The sequence below is a fragment of the Mesocricetus auratus genome, unplaced genomic scaffold, assembly GCF_017639785.1.
Source record: "Mesocricetus auratus isolate SY011 unplaced genomic scaffold, BCM_Maur_2.0 Super-Scaffold_100019, whole genome shotgun sequence".
Taxonomy (NCBI): Eukaryota; Metazoa; Chordata; class Mammalia; order Rodentia; family Cricetidae; genus Mesocricetus; species Mesocricetus auratus.
The window spans coordinates 12,700,899-12,721,294 of record NW_024429200.1 but is presented as its reverse complement, the minus strand read 5'-3'; the positions used below and the strand labels follow the sequence as shown (position 1 = coordinate 12,721,294).

Below are 20,396 nucleotides of genomic sequence, written 5' to 3'. Positions count from 1 at the left end.
CACCAGCATTTCAATAGTTAAGGGCCAATTGATGGAATAACAGAACCGTGATCTGGAACTGTGGATAATTCTATGCTTTATTGGGTTAAACTTTGGTCAGTATTTTTCCTTTTCTCCGATATCACATCTGTGTGGTGTGTTGGCTTTCTACATGAGCAAGGCACTGGTTGGGTCCTGATAGGCAACGTATTTTAGCAAAATCTAACCCATAGGATTTGGTAGTTCTCATAGTCTTCCTTGCATTAACTTGTTGAATGAAGCTCTGAGCTGAAGATGCAAAGCAGATGCTAAATATTTCATCTTCCTGTTATGGGTGCTATGCCTGTGAATCTAATACTCCTTTCCCTGGTTGTCTGGATAAGACCATATTTGCATTTCTGTCTTCCTGCCTGTCGGCATGTATTCAGGCTCCTTATAAAATCAAAAAAAGACCTATAATGTTTTAACCAAAACCCCTTATCTTTATGTCATATCTTTCAACCTGGAGCAATGATATTGATTCTTATTGAGTATAAATTTCACTGCTCTGCTACCTATTTGTTCTCTTGGCATGTGACTCAGATGTGGCTTAATATCATCTTGCTAGAGATTGTCTTTGAAGATGTGGATTCTTGCTTTTCTGTACAAAATTATAGTCAGTGGCTGAGATACCCCAGCTCAATACCACTTAAGTATGGTGACTTCAGAAATACATGAGACCTTGGAAGCCCTATCATGTTGCAATGTATAGACTTTTAGCCTTTCACCAAGGGCAGTTGTATGGTTTGCCGAGTCCCATTGCCCTGCAGAAGCACTATAGCATGTGAAAAGCATTGGAGGTACTGAGGTGCTGTATGCCTCCCCTTGAAGGTATGAAGAAGGGCTATTCATGACACGTTCCCAAGGTCACCAAGCATGCCTGCTCCAGTGATTAGAGGACCACTCCAGGAAAAACCAGCTTCACATGGCCCAGACTTACTTCTGTTCTTCCTCCTTTCATTTCTTCACCTCCCCCTCCCCCTAGTGTTTCTGTAATTTGTACAGTATCGTTTAAGGGTGTTAAAGAGATCAATAGCAATTCACCTTTTCCCTTATTGATTAAAGTGATGGCAAGGAAAAATGGCAGGCAATGCCAATTCATTTATCACAAGCTATCCATTTCCTGTTATGCAACTACTGACTGTCCACTTGTTGGGTTGCTGACTTGCAATTGGTATCCTTTTGTTTCCAGGCCACCTTAATGAAAATGAAAGAATCCCTATGTTTGGCTCTTCTAATCAAAGTTGGGCACAAAAAGGGGAGGGGAATACAAAAAACAATGCAGTTGCTTTGGGGCCTGCTCTTTGACTTCATGGTTTATCTGAGGAGCTTGGCGCCAGGTGTTGGACATTGCTGTGTCACTCAGCAGCACCCCTGTCATTGTTCCAAAAGTCCATAGCATTCTTTCATTGTCTGTTTTCCTACGGAATGTAAATTGGGTGTGGTAAATGAAAGGGCCATGACCCTGTGAATGACTCCAGTTTTGCTGACGGTGTAAAGCTTTATCATTCCTCCATGGCTTTTTAGAACTAAGTGGACTCACCTTTGGAGAATGTGAGGTGCCAGGGATGGATCTAACAAGGTTTGGGACGTGAAAGAAGGGTTCTCATGGTAAAAGGGTTTTATGTCCATGTAGGATAAAACACAGAGGCGATTCTATTGGCTTCTAAAAATAAGCATGGAATAAACATGTGTACATGTATGTGCTGTTCGTCTTCACTGGCCATACTTTCTGATTGTGGCTTGGGAAAAGTGACAAAGAACATGTTTTAATGTGCAACTTAAGCCATTTCACCACAAAGCACTCATTTTTAAAGTTTCATGTTGAGCATGATAACATACCTGGAAAAAGATTGTTTTTAATCCTAGGACTCCAAAGAGGGAAGTTGGCACCAAAACTTGGCTAACCCAGCTGCAGCTTTTGTCTTTTAGATATATAGAGATAAGAATATAGTTGCCTCTTACCAAGAATTCTCACTCAAGCTAGTGCTCCTTTCCACTGCTCCATCCATGCTGAGGTTCACTGTTTCATGCAAAGCAGGCCAATTCCAAGATAGATCTTCTGGGTTGAGTTTGGTGGAGAAGTTATATTTGGGGGAGCGCCTCCTGGAGGATAACCTTGCATAGCCACTTACCTAAGAATGTAGTTAATGGCAATCTGTGTAGAATGGTGGTCCCAGGGTTGGCTGCTTGTTGCTGTCAGGGGCTGTAGTCTTTCATGTTAGCCCAGCACCCAGCCAGGCTTGTCCAGAAGAACACCACGACCTCCATCATGCTTCCTGAGTGCTAGTGGGCTGAGGTCAATATTTTGGATGTCCCTCTTCCAGTAGGGAGATGTCACAGTGTGAGTCTGTGGTCTGCGGGTGCTAGATCTGGAGAAAGCAGCGAGCTCTCTGTGAAATTGGTTAATTACATGTGAGGCTGCCAGCAGAATGATTGTTCTTTTCCCATGAATCACTAACAAACCAGTGCCCTGCATGGGTGGGGTGAGGGGAGCCTGACATCCCCTCATCTTCCTCAGCTTTGCTTTTTAGGCCAAAGCTTCATAAATAGCTGGAGATGATGAGGAAGGAGAAAAAAAAAAAGGAGATGAAGACTGTGTTTCCGTGTAATGTGTTTTTCTCCTAAGCTAGGAAGTGGCCCCGTGCTTTCCCATCATCTTGGCAGCCACGTGCAAAGGTCCCAGGTCTGCCCTGGGTGGGAAGTGCTGGTGGCTCCGCCCCTCACATGGGCAGCAAACTACAGACCAGGTACGATTTGGAGCTGCAGAGCTAGTGCAGCAGGTGGCACAGCGTCCTGCTCCACTGGGGCTGCAGACTCACCCCGTCTTCTTCCTCCAGCCAAGGCAGCCTCATTCCTGCTAGTCCTGAATACAGAACGATTTCTGGGTTTTTAGAAACTCCGTTTTTAGACAAAGATGGAAGAAGGCAAAGCAAATGTAATACAGGGAACTCAATCTCATTATAAACATTTCCATGTCAAACACACTAAAATAGAACTTTTCCTTTGTTGGCTAGAAAAATTTAGAATAGCAATCTACATTTCTCCATAGAGCATTGAGTGCAAAAATATATGTATAAATAGAAGTAAGTATGACCCATTCAGTTCCAAGGACTTGAGCATAGGCTTCATAATACCGAGTTAGAGCACTTTGTAGCTAGAATGGCTCCCGAGGTTATGGAGCCCAAGCCAAGCATTTTGTTGCAGGTGAGACAGCTGAGGAATGATTACGTTAAATAACCCCAAGTTTCCACACTGCCGTCACCTCCACAGTACCTCTGCGGCAGCAGCCACCGCCCCCTAGTCATCCAGTTGAAGTACAAGTAATAATGTAGGAATGTGACAGCGCTGTCCACAAAGGAGTGGGCGGGTGTGACTGAACCAGACAGAGGTAAACAAGTGACTTTTCTCCAGATTGCTTTACTTCAGTGAGACAAGGGCAGGAGGCTCAGTCCACAGAGAAGTCACCTAGGCCTTCATGTCCTAGGAGACTCTGCCCAGACCTGGATGCAGAACTCACAGCACACACGATCAGAAAACATGCCAGAGGCAGAGGAGGACAGGTATCTGACTGAACTGGGATTTTCCATCGTTCTTGGTGTGCAGCTGTGGAAAAGCTGCTGTCTGTCCAGGCCAAAACCTAAACTTCTGATGCACCCAAAGGAAACACTAAGGAGTGCCTAACTGCTGTCCATTGGGGGCATTTTCTTTCTTGTTAGGGTGAGGGGCATCTTGTTTTATTTGGGTTTTTATTTAAGAAATTGGGGGAAGTTTAACTTGCCTAGCTAAGATTGTCCTTGAAGTCTCTGGCTCAGGTTTGTTTGATACACAGTCCCATCCTTGTCCCCAGTGTCACATGTTCAGGGACCTGCTCCTCCTGTTCTCACAGAAGGTCTCTGTGCCACGTTGTCAGGGTCTGGAAGACTTTCTCACTCCATAATGAGATTGCCCCCACCGACCCCATCTTCTCCATCTTCTTGTTTGTCTTTTAAGGGGTTGTCAAGTGGGGGAGGAACAAATCACATTTTCCAGCAATTTAATTTTATTAGCTGATTTTCCCCCCTTTTCAAATCGAAGCTAAATGGAGCTAAACATACACACAAGGGCTATCTTTAGTCCTGATGGTGTGGTAGAGTAGAGAAGGCACAAACAGAGGTTTATCTGCTACCTAGTAAACATAGGGAGGTGTCAGGGCTGGAGAATTCAATAGTAATAATAAGCATTTATACGGTGCAATGACAACTTCGATACAGGGCATAATTTTCTGGGGATTGCTATTAATTGTGACTCTGCCTGTGAGCGGCCCCCTGGTGAGGGCCTGGGAACACCATGCAGAGTTAAGCTATATTAAACATCAATTAAAATAGTGTAAAATAGCAACTGAGCAAAATACGCAAAGGTCAGAGTTGCTGTAACATTCAGACAGCCACTAGGATATGAGAGGTTAGGGCCTAGGGAGCCTACTGCCCTGGTGGATTTATGTGGTCAATTATTGGCTTCCTCAAGGGCACAGGATTCTTGGGTTTGTTGGAGAGTCAATTGTGGAGCCCATCGGCTTCCTAAGTTCAGTTCTAGCTCAAAGGAACTTCAGAAACCACTGCACAATTTTCCGTTTGGAGAGGTTCTTTATCTGTGCTGTCCATTATTTGGCCACTAGGCACATGCAGATACTGAACATAAGTGATACTCGTGTATACACACGCATACACACACAAACATACACAAACCTGAGAAACCAATCTGCAACTAAGTTTTAGTAGTAGAACGTGGCTACTAGCCACCACGTTAGACAGTACAGGACCCCAGACCAGCAAGAATTCATACTGAGTACTGGAGTTATGCACGTTGCCCAGACCACTGGGTATGTTTTTTCGGATTTTTTTTTAAAAATCCCTTACCCCTCATACCTTTTTTTTTTTTTGATGTGTGTATTTTATCTTACATGTATGTTGTGTATACTACATCCATGTCTGATGCCTGTGGAGGACAGAAGAGGGCATCAGATCCCCTGGAACTGTAGGTGATGGGAATTGAACTTGGGGCCTCTGCAAAAGCAGAAAGTGCTTTTAACCATTGAGCCGTCTCTGCATCCCCCTCCCCATGCCCTCATGCATCTCCCAGTATCAAGAAAATTAGCCTTGGCCTTCCCTTTCCCTCCCTCTCTCCTGACAGGCACTAATTATTTGTATGCCGGGTGTTTCCTGTTTTCACAGACAGAAATATGGAATGACCACAAAACTCTGGCTGAAAACCACAGTTCTGCAAAGTTGTCAGTGTGCCAACAGAACATCTGACTCTGTTGCTGTGTGTGACTTTGTTTCCCCAGAGCCTTCGGTGTGCCGATCATCAGGCAATGCTCACATCCATTGGTCCCTTTGGCACCTGAGCTGCAGATAACTTTTCCCATAGCTCTTTGGGCACTTGTTGAAAGTTAACGAATCCTTTGATTGGAGTGGTACTAGACTCATAACCAGAAATCCCGTGTTTTAAAGTCTATTTACCCACTCTGACCTCCATGAGGTTTGATCTTCCCCAGTAAAAATGACTGTGTTGAACTAAATGACCCTTACACATTGAGACAATGAAGAGAAAAACCCAGAGAAAGGCCTGTAGAGCTCTGTGCCTCCGCACAGTGTCCCTAGTCAAGTGTCAGTCAGCACCCCCTGCCTCAGCTGCACCTCCCCACCAAACCAGGCTTCAGCTGGGTTTCTTATCCCTGAAACACACGTACAAGTTGCTGTCCAGCACCCAAATGTCCTGAGCCAAGCTGGATGGCATTATTGCTTCCTTTGGTTATGGTACACGTGTAACCCTCAAGGAAACCAAGAACAGCCATCCCCTGACTACTTTTGGTCATCCTCGGGTATATCATTTTGGCTCATTAGTAGCTTAGGTCCTTGCATCAAGAGAAGTATAGAAGTTACCTGCAGTATTCAGGTCTGGGATGCTGACTCAGTGGCTGTTAGCCAGTCCCCCTCCACCCAGCAGTAGAAAGTCACTGCTCCAGAGATTGTCCCTGGATGCCCAGAGCCCCCGTGGAGCTGCCAACATTGCACAGCTCACCAAGGGCCCTGTGGCATCTCTAATTGAGGAGCTGGTGAGCGGCCGCCTTCAGTGGAGGTATTTTTAGCCACAGTGATACAGCCTCATCTCTTTGCAGGATGTTTTGTTTAGTTATTTCCTTAAATGAAATAAATAAGTAAAATTGAAGACTATACTACTTATACCCCAATGCCAACACCCAAGAAGTTTTGGTGCACCCCCTCACCACAGCCTATGTAATTAATCCTCCCTGAGACCCAGGTGCTGAGGCACAGCATTAGTCAGAATATTAGAGAGCATAAAGAGAGGCAGGAAAGGCTCGCAGAAAGAAGAGAAACAATACAGTCTGGCCTAGCGTCGGTGCTGAGGGCTCTGCAAGCAGCGTGGGCAGCTGGGAACCACCCTCCTTTCAGGCTGCTCGGGCCTTTAATACATCTGACGCATCGTGTGAGTGGGCCTCCACTCCTGAGCAGAAGCGTCCTGTGCTACACGGGATTCCATTCTGTCATTTGCTGGGGTACGGGCGTGAGGGGCAGGAGTTAGAATTGTTTCTTTGTTTGTTTTATGCTTTTTACTTTCCTTGTCTTTATCCTTTCTGTGGCTTGTCATGCTTTCCTTGTCTTTGGTTTGGTTTTAGTGTTTATGTATTTTTTTATTTGGGGGTTTTATTGTTAGCATGTTTTATTGATAAAGGCATAGAGATATTCATAGCACTTGCTTCAGACCCCATGGCAGTGATTCATCACCCTGAAAACACACGTAGGCCAGGGAGGCATAGGAAAGCTACTAATGCTTAGACCTCCCACCAGAGAGCCTAGCTTCATCAACCACCAGTTTTTGAATTTTGTTTTGTTTTTTCCAAGTTCCCCAGGTGCATTAACTGAAAGCAAGGGGAAGCTTTGTTCATTTTGGTAGGTGTGATAATAGCATTGCGGTTATGTAAGAAAATGACCGCATATTTTTAGAGATGCATACTATACTGTAAAACGTAAAGTGGAAGTGGCTTCATGTCTAGGATATACTTTAAAACGTTAGAAACAAAGAAGAGGAGGAGAGAGAGCAGGACAGTGAAGACTTTATTGAGTCTACCTGATGGGTATATGGAGTACTCACTGCTATTCTACTTTCAGTGTTTGAAGTTTTTAATTTCACAGAAGTTTTTGTATAACTAAAATATCTTTAAGATTTTTTTTAACACCTCAAGGAATTCCAATATGTATCTAAGGTTAAGAACTACTGGCTTATTAGCAGATTGTATTCGGACCAGCGCACCCTAGCCTATCAACTTAGACTTTGTTCGTGACTGTGGACTTCTATCAGTGTGAACTTGGCCATCTGGTGATGGGATGGACACAAACAGCAACTTAGTTATACTTCTAGATCAGAATTTAGGAGTAGCCAAATGGACAGCTTCATGCCTTCTACACTTCCTACAGTTAGCATGGAGAGCTGCTGTACCTTAGGGTTCTCATGCCTTATCGCTCACCAGTGCTGCATGCGCTATCCTGATAACTTATTTGGCCACACCAGGGAAGTCAGCTATGGTTGCAGCTACGCTGTGACACATGGTAGAAGAAAGTTCTCATCCCCTGAAGCACTTCACCCAGTGGTTGGCTGCTGCTGGTGGGAGCTGAAATTTGTACCCACTCTCCATTCCCAGACGTCCATATGCTTTCAGCGGTCTCTGTGTCACCTGCCTGTCTCTTTTCTCTCTCCCCTCCCCCCCCCCCCGTGTGTGTGTGTGTGTGTGTGTGTGTGTGTGTGTGTGTACATATACTCCTTTGTGTCCTTAACATTGTTCCAACTCCCAAGTGCTATTTTGATTTGGCTGCTTAGCAGGTGAGACCAATAGCAGCTTGTACAGCCAAATTAAATGGAGTTCTGGAGTCAGGCTGCAGTTTCTATCCTACATTTGCACCATGGCCTTGATTAGGACCCTGGCTAAGCACCTCTTCACTCAGAGGCCAGCTGTTGTTGCCTAATCTTTATTCAGGGGGCTTTGTTACTTACACTTGAACATTTAGCTAATCCGTGTGTTGTTACAGGGTCCTACAGGGGATGTGTGACTTCAGATGATGTAGGTCATTTATCAGCCTAGAATAGATAGTTTTACCAGGTTATTTACTGAGAGATGGGTGCCAAGCTTCCAAATCCCGGGCAGTCCTTTTAGCAGATTTCTGCCTGAGAAGTGTTGAGGTTATCTACCCGCCCTGTGCCTGTGCCAAAGGACTGGGACATCTCTGGCTCCCTGCAGGGTTGGAAGTCAATCTTGGCCCTAACAATACACTAATGCACTCACATTGCCTGTGTTCACAATCTAAGCTGTGTGCTTTTTCTCCTGTCTTCTCCTAAACTTGCGCTGCAGTGGGCACTCTGCAAGCCCATGATATACCCTGCACTGTGCCTCTCCACAGGACTCTGTGAGCAAATGGAAGCTGAGATTTCTCTTGCTTCTGACTTGCTCTAAGCATACATTTCTGCCATATATACCCCCTGTTGTCCTCCCTCCCAGCCTAGCCGTCTTTGGTGTGCTGGATAACCTCAAGGGCATCCATCACATCTTTATTGCTCTCTTGCATTTGGCTTATCCCTGGCTACAGAACTGGTCCTCCAAAGGCATACAAACAAACAAGCCAGGGTTAGGGTTAGTTCTTGTCAACTTGACATAAATGTGAGCATCTGGAAAGAAGGGATCTCAGCTGAGGAATTACCACATCACATTGTCTTGTGGACACATCTGTGGGCCATTTTCCTAATTACGATTGATGTGGAAAGGCCCAGTCCACTGTGAGCAGTGCCATCCATGGGCATGCAGAGCGAGCATGTCAGTAAACAGCACTCTCCCATGGTCTCTTCTTTAGCTCCTGCCCTGGCTTCCTCAACCATGCGTTGTGACTTGGAGGTGCAAGCAAATCCACTGTTTCTTCCCATAGGTTGTTTTGGGTCATGGTGTTGTATCACAGCAACAGGAAAGCGAACTAGGATGCCAAGAAAGGTCTAAGGCCAGGAGTGCAGTTGCACTGAGTTAGAAGCCTCATTTAAAAACCGGTCCCTCTTTGACTTGAGCCCATGAACCTAAACCATAGGGCAATCTGGAGTTGCCCTGTATTCACCAAGAAAGGAACCTGTGGCTGACTGTCCGTGTCCGTAACAGTCTCACAGAAACAAACTACTGGATTCTCCTTGCTTTGGAATAAGGGGTTGTCTCTGACTCGCTTTCTCCCACTGTTATTCTCCATCCTAACCATCTTTCATCCCTTGGCCTGACCTCTGAAGGTGCTACATTTGTAGGAGGGTCCCCCTTATTTTCTAGGACAGCCGTTGACACCGGGCCAGCTCTCTTAGTAGTGACTCCTGCTGAACCAGAAGGAAAGCTCTGGGCAGAAGTTCATGCTTCTTTTGGCTATGAGTGTGATTAGTCTTCTCCTTGCCTTCTTCTCAGTGTAGAGTAGAGCTTTCTAATCTCCTGGATGATTGATTTAAAAGTCAGGGAATCCCTGTTGCCACCCCCTGGAGATTGCAATGTGACCTCAAGTTTAAATGTTAGCATCTTTTTTTTTCCCCCAGAACAAAGGCAGGTTAAGTGACAGTCAGGAAAACTCACGAGAATGGGAGCGGTTCCAAGAGAAAATACCTAAACACTGGTATCTAACAACTCCCCCAGTGTAGCTAATGTGTACCTAAGAGAGGGAAACATTGCCTCGGGAGTCCTCAGGAAAAGCAGCCAGACTACTGTCTCACTCCCTAAACAGCCTCCTGTTGGCTCCCTCCACACAAGAGAACAGAGCCCCCTTTATTCCCTCCTTAGGTGATGCTGAGACAGATCCCTCATACTGTGTAGTTAGCAGTATGGCAAATAGATACCAACATACCCAAGGCCCACTGCTTCTCGATATTGAACACTAAAGTAGAAAGGAGATAAATGGATCTATGGACAAGAGCTTACTTTTATTTTCACAGATACAGATGAGAAAGAATAATCCAGAGTTGACTCTCCAAACCCCAGAGTGACAGTTTTAAATTCTCGATCAAGGAATGTGTGTCTGCCTCCAACCCCTGGTTCCTACGCCTCATCTCCCACCCTTCAGTAGCAGAGGAACCTGCCACAGCAGTGAGAGACAGGCAAGGCCAGGCACTGCTGAAATATCAGACAGCGTCCTACCCTCTCTCTGTATCTTGTCACATTTCAAGCTTTAAGTCCATATTTGTGCTCTGCCTACTTGGCTGGCTGTTCTTGCACTTGAGCGGCTTGTTTGCCTGGACAGGTCCAAGCTGTCTGAGCCATCAGCAGCTGCACCTCCTCCCTCGCGCCTTCTGTCTGAGCCAACCTTGATTCACAGTAGTGCAGATGGCCCTAGCCGTACCCAGAGAAGTCTGCCACTCCTGTCCCCTCTCCTGCCCCGTTTCAATGAGATGAGGGGGCTGGCTGAACCAAACTTGCCTACAGGTTAACCTGGGCCAAGATGAAGACGACTTTTGGTTAGTTTATGTTCTAGTACATCAAGCTTCCTGCGTGGTTTTAAAGACAATGAACTGAACCCAAGGGCCAAGGGCAGGCAAAGGCTCAAGTTCATTGTGAGTAAGAAATGCTCTCTGGCTTGTATGAGCAGTAATCTAGTCTTGCAAATAGCCTAGCACCCACTCTGCTTCCTAAGTATTAGTGTGAGCTGGAAGAGAATCCAGAGAGGATTCTTTTTCTTCTTCCTTTTCCAATCATTACCAACGTGGGCAGTTTTCCACAGCATTGTTCATTTTCTCAGTCCACTTTAATATGTTCAAGGTAGTTCACTGTTGCACACTGTTGGAATCAACTAGTTTCTCTTTACCCTGTCCCTTCTAACAAATTAAGTAACTAGTAACAAGCATGGAGGTTGGCTGACTTTTTTTCAGAAGAAGAACTGCAGGAGAGTCCCCAACCTTTCTCCAGGGTGGCTCACTGCTGGGCAGCAGGACGATAAACTATATAGGAGGTCCTGAATGAGACATCACTCACACACACACACACACACACACACACACACACACACACACACACACACACACACACACACACACACACACACACACACACACACACACCAGGCATCTCTGGGAAGAACATGCTCAATGGTGAGAATCAGTGGCAGCTTTTCTGCATGGGAGAACTCTTCCAGTCCCAGGCTGCCGATACAAGGAAGAATATAACCCACCAGGCAAACCCCTTCTGTGAAGGAATATCAAGACTGAGATATTTTCTACTCTATACAGCTTGGTGTGTTTGCTATCGGGCAAGGATAGTTTCAGTCATTGGTAATGGTAAAATAATTTAGGATCTCAGGACCAATAAAATCCTGACTGAAAAAGGGCAGAGGCCTGAAGAGGCATGTGCCTGTGTTTTGCTCACTTAGGTATTCTCAGTCAAAGTGGAATGAGGTCGTACTTGTGGCATGGGTTAACGGACCTCGTTCTGCTAAAATGCCACCGTTACTACCTGCAGCCAAGGGCTACAGTCTGGCATCCTCTGTCTCATTTGGTACAAAGGAAGTATTCTTTGTCAGAAGAGAATACGCAGACACGTCTTCTTTCTGTAAAGCCACACGGTAGATCTCACCAATGTGGTCAGTTCTGTGTTCCTTGTGACTACCCAGACCTCATTATCTAGAATTAGATGTCACTCTCTCTTCCTGTTACAATGGTTATGTAACCTTTTAACCATAGGAAACAATTGTGTGGAAATGCTGGACTACAAGCAACCTACAGCCATAGTTCAGGTTGTTGAGGTAGCTTCCCAAGATCTAAGTAGACATTATTTGTCATGGTCTTGAAAGGAACCATCAGATTCCCGGCCAAACGTAGCCAGCAACATGTGACAGACAACACCATCTGCACACATCCATCGACCCCACCCCACCACCATCATGTCTCAGAGAGCAGCCCTGCAGTGCTCAGGGCTGTATCAGGACAGCGAGGCTCCAGGACAGTCACTGCCTTGTCCTTCCGTTTTAGAGACTTCCAGTTCAGGGTAGGGAGACTCTTCCCTGTCTTGTCACAAAGTATTCTATAACCCTGCCTTAAAAGGGACCCACAGGGGATCAACTCACACCTCACATCCACCTGGATATGAGAGAGGCGATGTGAGTATAACTCATATCCCAGGAAGACGTCCTGATGGCCTGGTTCGGGACCACCCCCTCAGGCTCCAATGTTGTATCCCACAGACTTTGAAACCTAAGACTGCTCTGCTTTCTCTGGGGGAAAGTTGAGAAAAGATTCCACAGCTGACTCTTGTCTTAGCTACAATGGAAAAGCCACCATGCTGCCATGTGTCTGCTTTAGCCATTCCACACAGATTCCATCACAGGCCAGTTCCCACCAGCAGAGGGAAGCCCTCATCCAGATCCAGTAGCAGCATCTGTATACTCCTGGAACATACAGACCAGAGCAGTAAGGCCTGAACTTCCAAGAGGACAATGAAGTCTCCATATAGGGTTGGCAGGCCCAGCTAAGCCATCGCTTGTTTTAGCTGGTGATACTCACATGTTACATGCCCAGCCTCCTTTGACTAGTTGCTGCTCAGGTGCTATACCTACAGCGGCACTTGTGCATGGGAAGGGAAGAGCAACTCTGTGATGCTCCGACATGTGACAAGAGTTCTCTATCCAGCAAGCCATTGCCAGTAGGGAACTGCTGAGGTGGCACTCTGAGATTGGCCGGGGAGACCCCTCCATCTCCTGCCAAGTCAAACAAACCTGCCTGTGCACTCATGAATGGTATCTCCCAGCACAGCACCGCCTTACGGGAAAGCCCTGAGTGCCAACAAGAGAGGCGTCTGAGGAGAAATAATTGGTGCAGAAAGGGGCAGGGTGCCACTCAGTCATCTAAATGAAAAGGAAAAGGTCAGTGAGCTATATGGGGCCCAGGTTGGATTGTTGACTCTGCCTTACTCCAGTAAAGAAGGCCAGTTAACTGTCCAGCCCTAGGCACTGCCAGCCCCTTCCAGCTGCCTGACAGCCCAGCACGAAGACACACATGCTCTCAGTACACAGATGGGTTTGCATGTCAGCACGAGCCCATTTTTAGCCCTTGCCCAGGAAGGGCAGTCCATGACACAGTAATTTAATTAAATTTGCCTCCCTCCATGGCCTACATATTTGAAGAGGTTTGGGGGCAATGGATCTGGCTGAGGAAAATTACCCTGCCGCTCTGGCACTGCCCCAGAGCTGAGCCGCAGTACCATAAAGGGTCTTGCCATCCTGAATACAGCCCAGGGCATCTGTCTGCACTGCAGGCTCTCTGGCCAGGCTGCCTGCCGACACATCTGGCAAAGCAGCCTTTGGAAGCAGTCCGCCTCCATCACAGGAAAGCCAAAGGGACAAAATAAGGGGACTCCCTACTCCCCTAGTCAAGACTGGCTGGTGGTGGTTTCCACAGTAGCTACAGCCACATCATTAGCTCGCACTAGATTGCAGTCAGGTAAAGTAGAGATGAGCTCACACACCTTCACTGTCTCTGCAGCCTCAGTGAGAGCTGTAACCCTAACCTCAGAGTTGTTAGGCTGCATACATCCATATGCATCTGCCTGGAAATGACTGATTTGGGAAACTGAAAACAATTCTCCTTCCTTCCCAATAAACGTACTCCCATTTCATAACTCAGGTACTCACTCATCAGTTTTTACGCATTGTGCCTGCGTTTACAACACTCGCAAAAGCTGCCTATAGCTCTTAGCCAACCAGCCAGTGTTTCCCTCATATGAGACTCACCAGCTTGTCAAGAAGTCCGTGACTTCACTGGCCATCTCCCCTGGTGCACTAAGCTGACTGCTTCGAGGAATCCTTTTTGCTTATCACCATCCTCGCGTCTCCACGTTTTTTGGGGGGGCTCCTAATCGTCTGTATCAAGCCTTCTAGAGAAGAGCATTCTCTTTGCTTTGTCCTCCTAGCTCAGTAACAAGAACACATCCTCCTTGCTGGCTAATCTCTCCTCCATAATGATAGCCACTCCTCTGAGAGAAAGGGAATTCTCTGGCACAGTTCGTCTCAACACCAGCATAACACAGGCTGTTGCTTAAGAGTGGGAATCATTAGAGTCAAACCATTATTGAAGGGGACCAGTCTCTAGGGGAACAAGCAGAAATTACTACTCCTTAATAGATGGAAACTCATTTGCTTGAAGCCCCCGCCCTCCGCTTTATTTCTCTGCATCCCTCACCTCCCCTCTCTTCGTAGCTTTGAAGTTGAAAAGAGAAGCAACTCCGCCTCATCCAAGACAGCAAATGTCTGGAAAATTAACTTGGTCAAGAGACAGCCTTTGCTGAAAGTGTCTGTTCTTTCAGAATACAGAGACTTCATGAGAAACCACCATGAAGGTGATACACTGTGATTAAATATATGTGATAAAATTATAGCTAGGGCCACTTTGCTTCCCAAGAGATGATTATTGGCCCCCTGGTTCAGAACTGGTCCCCCAAGTCAGCATGAGAATTCCCTCTTAGGGCCTCATTTCTACACAACACCGGGGAAAGCCGGGAAGGTGGAAACAGGACTCCAAACTGTCCTGCTCCTCCAGTAGTCTTCATGATCTTGACAGACCTCTAATATGATTTAGCCTTCCGGGGATGGAAAGATGGCTCAGCCGTTAAAGGCGAGGCTAACAACCAGAACATGATTTAGCCTTCCTATACAGAGGCAGGTGTTGTCTTACTGACCTCCACCAACTTAGAAGAAGAAGGCCACTTATATAATAGTAAAGGTTCTTTTGATTATCTGTTTTACTACCACTGAACCCACATGCCCTGCAATACTTAACAGCTGAAAAGAAAGGAAATGTCTGTTTCTCGACTCTTAACTGTTTAGATCAAGTCCTGAGTGGATACCATTGGCATCGCCAGTTACTGTACCATTCCATACGTGGCACCCTCTGGAGTCAAACGTTACAGTGACCCTGATTGATGAGAGATGAGAGATACAGTCTACATGATACTAGCAAATCACATCTCGTTGGGTTTCGTGTTCTTCATAAATACATTAGAGTAGCTCAACAAAATTCTTGAATGAATTTGGAGGGTGCTCTTGACAATGTTCACATCCCTGACCTAGGAAAACATAAGCCCACACTCTGCCCCAATGTCCATTGTCACCTTGAAGTTAGCTAGCCTTGATAAAGCCCCCTATGATGTAAAGATGACAGGATTCTAATTCTCCCCAGAGGATATGTACTGGAACAGGGAAGACAAAGGGGACTGAAGGAAGGGAAAGCTATATGGCTGAGACAGTGGACTTAAATAAGAAACACTTGTAATGGGACAACACTTTGATCTTGTTATATTTCTCTATAGCTTCAGAACCAGTCTGACATGCACATACCAAATGTAGATGTGCTTTGAGGTAATCAGTCGTCACCTGTGTGCCTTGTCCTTGGTTTACTAAAGATAGAAATAAAAGGTACCCTTCCTTTCCCTGGTCCCTCTAGCAGTCTCTTCCATGTGCTTTTCTTTTCCTCCTTCCTTTCCTACTCCAGACTCCCTCTCCCTGACCTTAAAGAGATGAATTGGAAGAATATGCTGTCATGTCAGAAGGAAGCCATTGTCAGTTCACACAGGCAGACACTAATAGGATAAAGTATTATCCGACTTCCTTTAAGTCCAGAAATTAAGTCTTCTTGGAATGGTAATAGATTATCACTTGTAGCCACTGTGGCTGCCAGGCAGCAGGAACAGGCTGCTAGTGTCTGAGGCCTCAGCTCGCTATCTGAGCTACTATGAGGAATGCACTGAGCATTCCTCTGGTTAGAACCAAAGGCTGGCACTTGGTTCCTGGCTGGGACTGCCTATGTAGAGAACTGTCTATAACTCATTCTGTTTACCTTTGGCGGGGGAGGGGGGTGTCCCTGAGTGGAGCAACTGTCTGAATGATATTAATGAGCCCAAATGAGTGAGGTAGATAAAGGAAGAAATCCATACCTTGAAGACTGGGAAGAAGTAGCCTGAGGCCAGAAAAGCAAACTTTGCCCAAGGAACAGTGTGTGAAAGCCTTTCTCCCTATGCTTGGTGACTCACTGAGCAGGTGGAATGACTTATCTAGTGACTGAAATACCAGCAGCTCAGACACAGGGAAGCCAAAGTTGAGACCTTAAAGGAACTGTAAGAGAGCATTGGAGAGGCAATAGCATGCAAAGCACTAGAGGTAAGAAAGAGCCATCATCCTTCTTGCGTGTGAGGATCATCCAGGGTTTCTTAAGCCCTATCGTGGAGATGAGTGGACTCAAATGAAGATTATGAAAGAAAACTTGATGTAATTGAAGGGTGTCTTTATTAGTGGGTATGTAAGACGGTAGGTGGATACTAAAGAAATAAATGGATCAAGGACTCTTCTGTTACTATTTTATAACTTCTGTGACCATTAGTAACTGCGTTAGTACTGTAATGGGTAAGCTTGAAATGCTGAGTCTCACTGTGGTCCAGCAGCCCTGGCACGTGGCCTCTCAACGCAGTGCTCCCTAGATACAGGTTCCAAATTCTCTGCAATGTCGCTGCCCTCTCAAGTGCTAACCTGCTTTGACAAGCTAGTTTCTCTAGCATCTCCCCACAGGCCTAGGCTTATTCCATGACTCACTACAAGTATTCATATGCACTGAACTCAGTCATCATAATGTCTATAGCATCTACCCAGTGGGTAAATAGAGAACTATGCCCTCTACTTCTCCCTTGGTAACTATACCTTACTAGAATGAGGAGGTGGGTTCCTAGCAAACCCAAGAAAGCTGTCAGGTCCAGGTTAAGGCACCACCTGAAAACTGGCTTGCTTTCCCCAACAGTGGACAGCCTGCAAGAGAGGGAACAGGACTGTTGTAGGTAGGTGTGGTTTGGCTCAAGTCCTGTCAGCAAAATTGGCATGTACCAGTGAATAAAACCTGTGGTCATCCTTAAGTCTAATTCTAGGTTCTCATTAGGAAAGCAAAATGCATTGTTGTTTTCCTCCCTCGGAAAGCTGATCTCCCCGCTTCTCATCTCCTCTGTTCCATGCCATCAGTGTCACGTTAACAGTGTGTCTTCTGCACTTGCTAAAATCATGGTGCCAGCCCCCTTTCTACAAGAGCCGCAGTAGCTCTCTCTGTGCTAAGAGATGTCTCTATCTTGCTGCTTGTTTAGTAGCTCTCTCTGTGCTAAGAGACGTCTCCATCTTGCTGCTTCCTCCTTCCCACATCTAAGTCTGGTGAGGCTTCATAGTGAGGAAGTATGTTTATCACTGACCTGGATAATATTGGTTCAGTTGTCCCCCAATGGAGGACCACAGATAGATGAAGAGTCTAGGAAGCTCGCCATCTTGTTAAAGACCAAGACTTCCTAGGTAGGAAGGTCCTGTTTCAGACCCCAGTTTTTAACATCACTATCAGCAGAAGTGCCTTTACAAAAATATATCCATTTCTGGACTAAGATAGTGTGTGGGCCAGCTGCACAGTTACTTTAGGTACAGAACACAATACAGGGTTTTCCTGGGAAACAAAGTACAGCCATTTTTTCTACCATATTTGGGCTTGTAGGTGGCATTGTCTCCAACTTCTAGATAACCATTCTTTCTCTCCGGAATAGTGAGAGTAGACATATGGTTCTAGAATAGAGGTGGTGATGGGCACTGGTCTTTTCATTTATATACTTATATCATCAAATAACTGCCAACTATAAAGTACCTACTGTACAATGTCAACCACCACACTAAGTGTGAGATGTACAATTTTCAGTGTTTACAACAGCCTATGAAGTGGTAAAGTTCCTACTAATATTGTCTTCATTTTACAGATGAAGACACTAAGTACTTGCCTGAGTCAGAGATAGGTAGTGATAAAGCTAGAATTCAACCCAGGATACTGGCTCCAGAGTCTGTTTGCAAACATCATGCTCCCCACACACACCCCAACCCCCTGCCTTGTGTATGAGGGGTGCAGGTGGCGACAACCAAAATGACCTACTTTTTTAAACTCCTTAAACATGCTCAGGGTATAATTATTTATTTTAATTTAAAACAAAGATGGAAACAGTCTTTCTTACCCCTACTAAGGAAAGGGTGCTTTCTAAGTGGATGGAGACCAAAGGAGCCAAGCTGCCTTGCAGTTTGGCTGAGGCAGGGTTTAGAAATGACATGAACAGTGCCTGCATTAGGCGATGGCATGGTGTGCTGAGTGCCAGCAGAGGAGATAAAATCAGACATATATTTAGATATACAACTGTTCTCTCTTCTTTCTTTTCTCTAATTTTAAGCCCTTGTTACTTTAATGCACTGTGTTGGTAGACCCTACATTGTGGACTCTACCTCCTGAGATAGAAGCCTGGAGTAAGAAAGACCCACCTAACCTTCTTACAGTTCTAAGTCTGCTGCCAGTGAAGGAAGCCAGAGGCTGTGGACTCTGGATCTCTTGCCTGCCTCAAGAGGAATTGTCTTACAGAAGGCACTCTGCAGTTCTCCCCAGCAGGTTAAGTTGCTGGCATCAGGACATGTTCAATAGCCACGCTAAAGTAACGAAACTAGCCTGTCTATCTTCATTGCTAATAGGGTGTAGCATTATTACACCAAAGGGTGATGAGAAGTCCTGGAGTAGGTTATAGAAATGGTACCCACAGTGTGGCGTTTAAATAACTAAGGCTGGTGAGCTAGCAAGATGGCTCTGCAGGTAAAGGCACGCATTACTAAGCCTAATGTGCTGAGTTCTAGCTTCAGATCACACGTGGTCCTCTGACAGCCACACATGTGCCCCCACCCCCACTAAATAAAAACATATGAACATTTTAAAAGAGCTAAGAAAGACTAGGTGGGAAGGAACAGTAGAACAAGAGGAACTGAGGGCCTGTGCGTCCATCCCAGTCTCATCATTGTTGAGCCCCTAATAGGAGTCATTCTCTAATAGGAACTTCAAGGCCTTGTCAGTCAACTACATTGCAAAGCTTCCCAGTGCAGGGGTGGTAGGAAGCCAACTTTCTCACTGGAAACACATCATCGTACCTACTTTCATCTTTCTCCTGTAGCCGCCACCCTTTGTGGGATTCTGCAGTTTCTGTCTGCAACTGGACCTAGGAATCTGGAAGCTGTGTGCACTCCTGAGAATCCAGCCCTTGTGCACATATGGAGCTGCTGCTGTCAGAGTTGTGGTCAGGCCTTTCAGAACAGCAGAGCTGGTTGGGATGGAAAGTGAACGAACACTCCTTGTGGAAGAAGGGAACACAGACTTATCTGTAGGAAGTCCCATTTTAGCTGCATACTAGCATGGAAAGGAACACATTCCTGATAGCCAATAAGAGCCTCAGTGAGAAAACACAAATTTGGCTTGAGAGTCAGGAGACCTAGGCTTTAGTCTCACCTCTCCCGCTGTTGGTGTGACCTTGGATATATCTTTCCATTTCTGTGGAGCTCAGTTTCCTTGACCAGAAAAAAATTTTAATTAGACTAAGTAATTTCATGTCCTTAAAAATTCTATAATGAAAAGTCAGTAATTCGGTAGTTCCGTATACTCAGCCACAGTCTTTGCTCTAATGTGTTGCTATAACTACCCCTGAAGAGCTACCAACCCCCGTCCCATCCCCAGGTAACCAGCCTCACAGCTTGGCCAGCCAGGCTTGAGAATGAGTCATTAACACAGCCTTAGAGCCTCACTTCGGTGCTCCTGAGGCACTGCCGAAAAATTGTCCCAAGCGCCTTCTTAGGGGAGGATCTACCCCAGCTTCTTCTTCAACTGCCAAACATCACCAAACCAGAGGACAGGCCCCCAGGGAAAGAGCTGCCCTTGAAACGCCGCTCCCATCCCTTCAGGTTCCTTCTAGGAAGCAGTTCTCCCTCAGGTTCTAAGACTGGAATATGCTCATCCCCAGGACAAAGACATTCCTCCTTAGGACTCTTCCCATTTCTCTACCTCTGTCCTCAGGCCTTTATTTATCCCAAGACCCTTTGTCATGGCAGTTACTGCATAAGTTCCGACTTCCCAGACAGCTGCCAGAAAAGAAGGGGATGTTAGGAAACCAGCTCCCCACCTTGTGCTGAGGCAGCGACTTTGTTGCCACTTGCCTCAGAGTGTGTACCCAAGAAGCTGTTCTCAACAGCCTGAGTTGTGTCGTGTAGCCCTAGGGAACGGAGTCATGTCTTGAATTGTCATCTGATCCTAGCCAAGTCCCACCCTTTGCACAGCTGCAGTTTTCTTTCTTTCTTAGAGGTAGAGTGGCGTGGCGAGAGGACAGAGGGAACCGGCCGCTGTTGCCTGCATTGTGAGTGCACCCCGGCGCGGGTACCTAGGCACAACCAGAAATGACCTGTATGCTTAGGAAGAGTCAGGGTTGGCCATTCTTAGCCAACTGCTGCAAAGGGCTACCTGCC

At 46.1% G+C, this 20,396-nt stretch overlaps 1 protein-coding gene across 1 annotated transcript in view; it reads left to right on the top strand.

Annotated features, from left to right (window-relative positions):
* Window positions 1-20,396, top strand: part of Snd1 (staphylococcal nuclease and tudor domain containing 1) — a 401,485-nt gene that overhangs the window by 318,471 nt on the left and 62,618 nt on the right. The window lies entirely within an intron of this gene.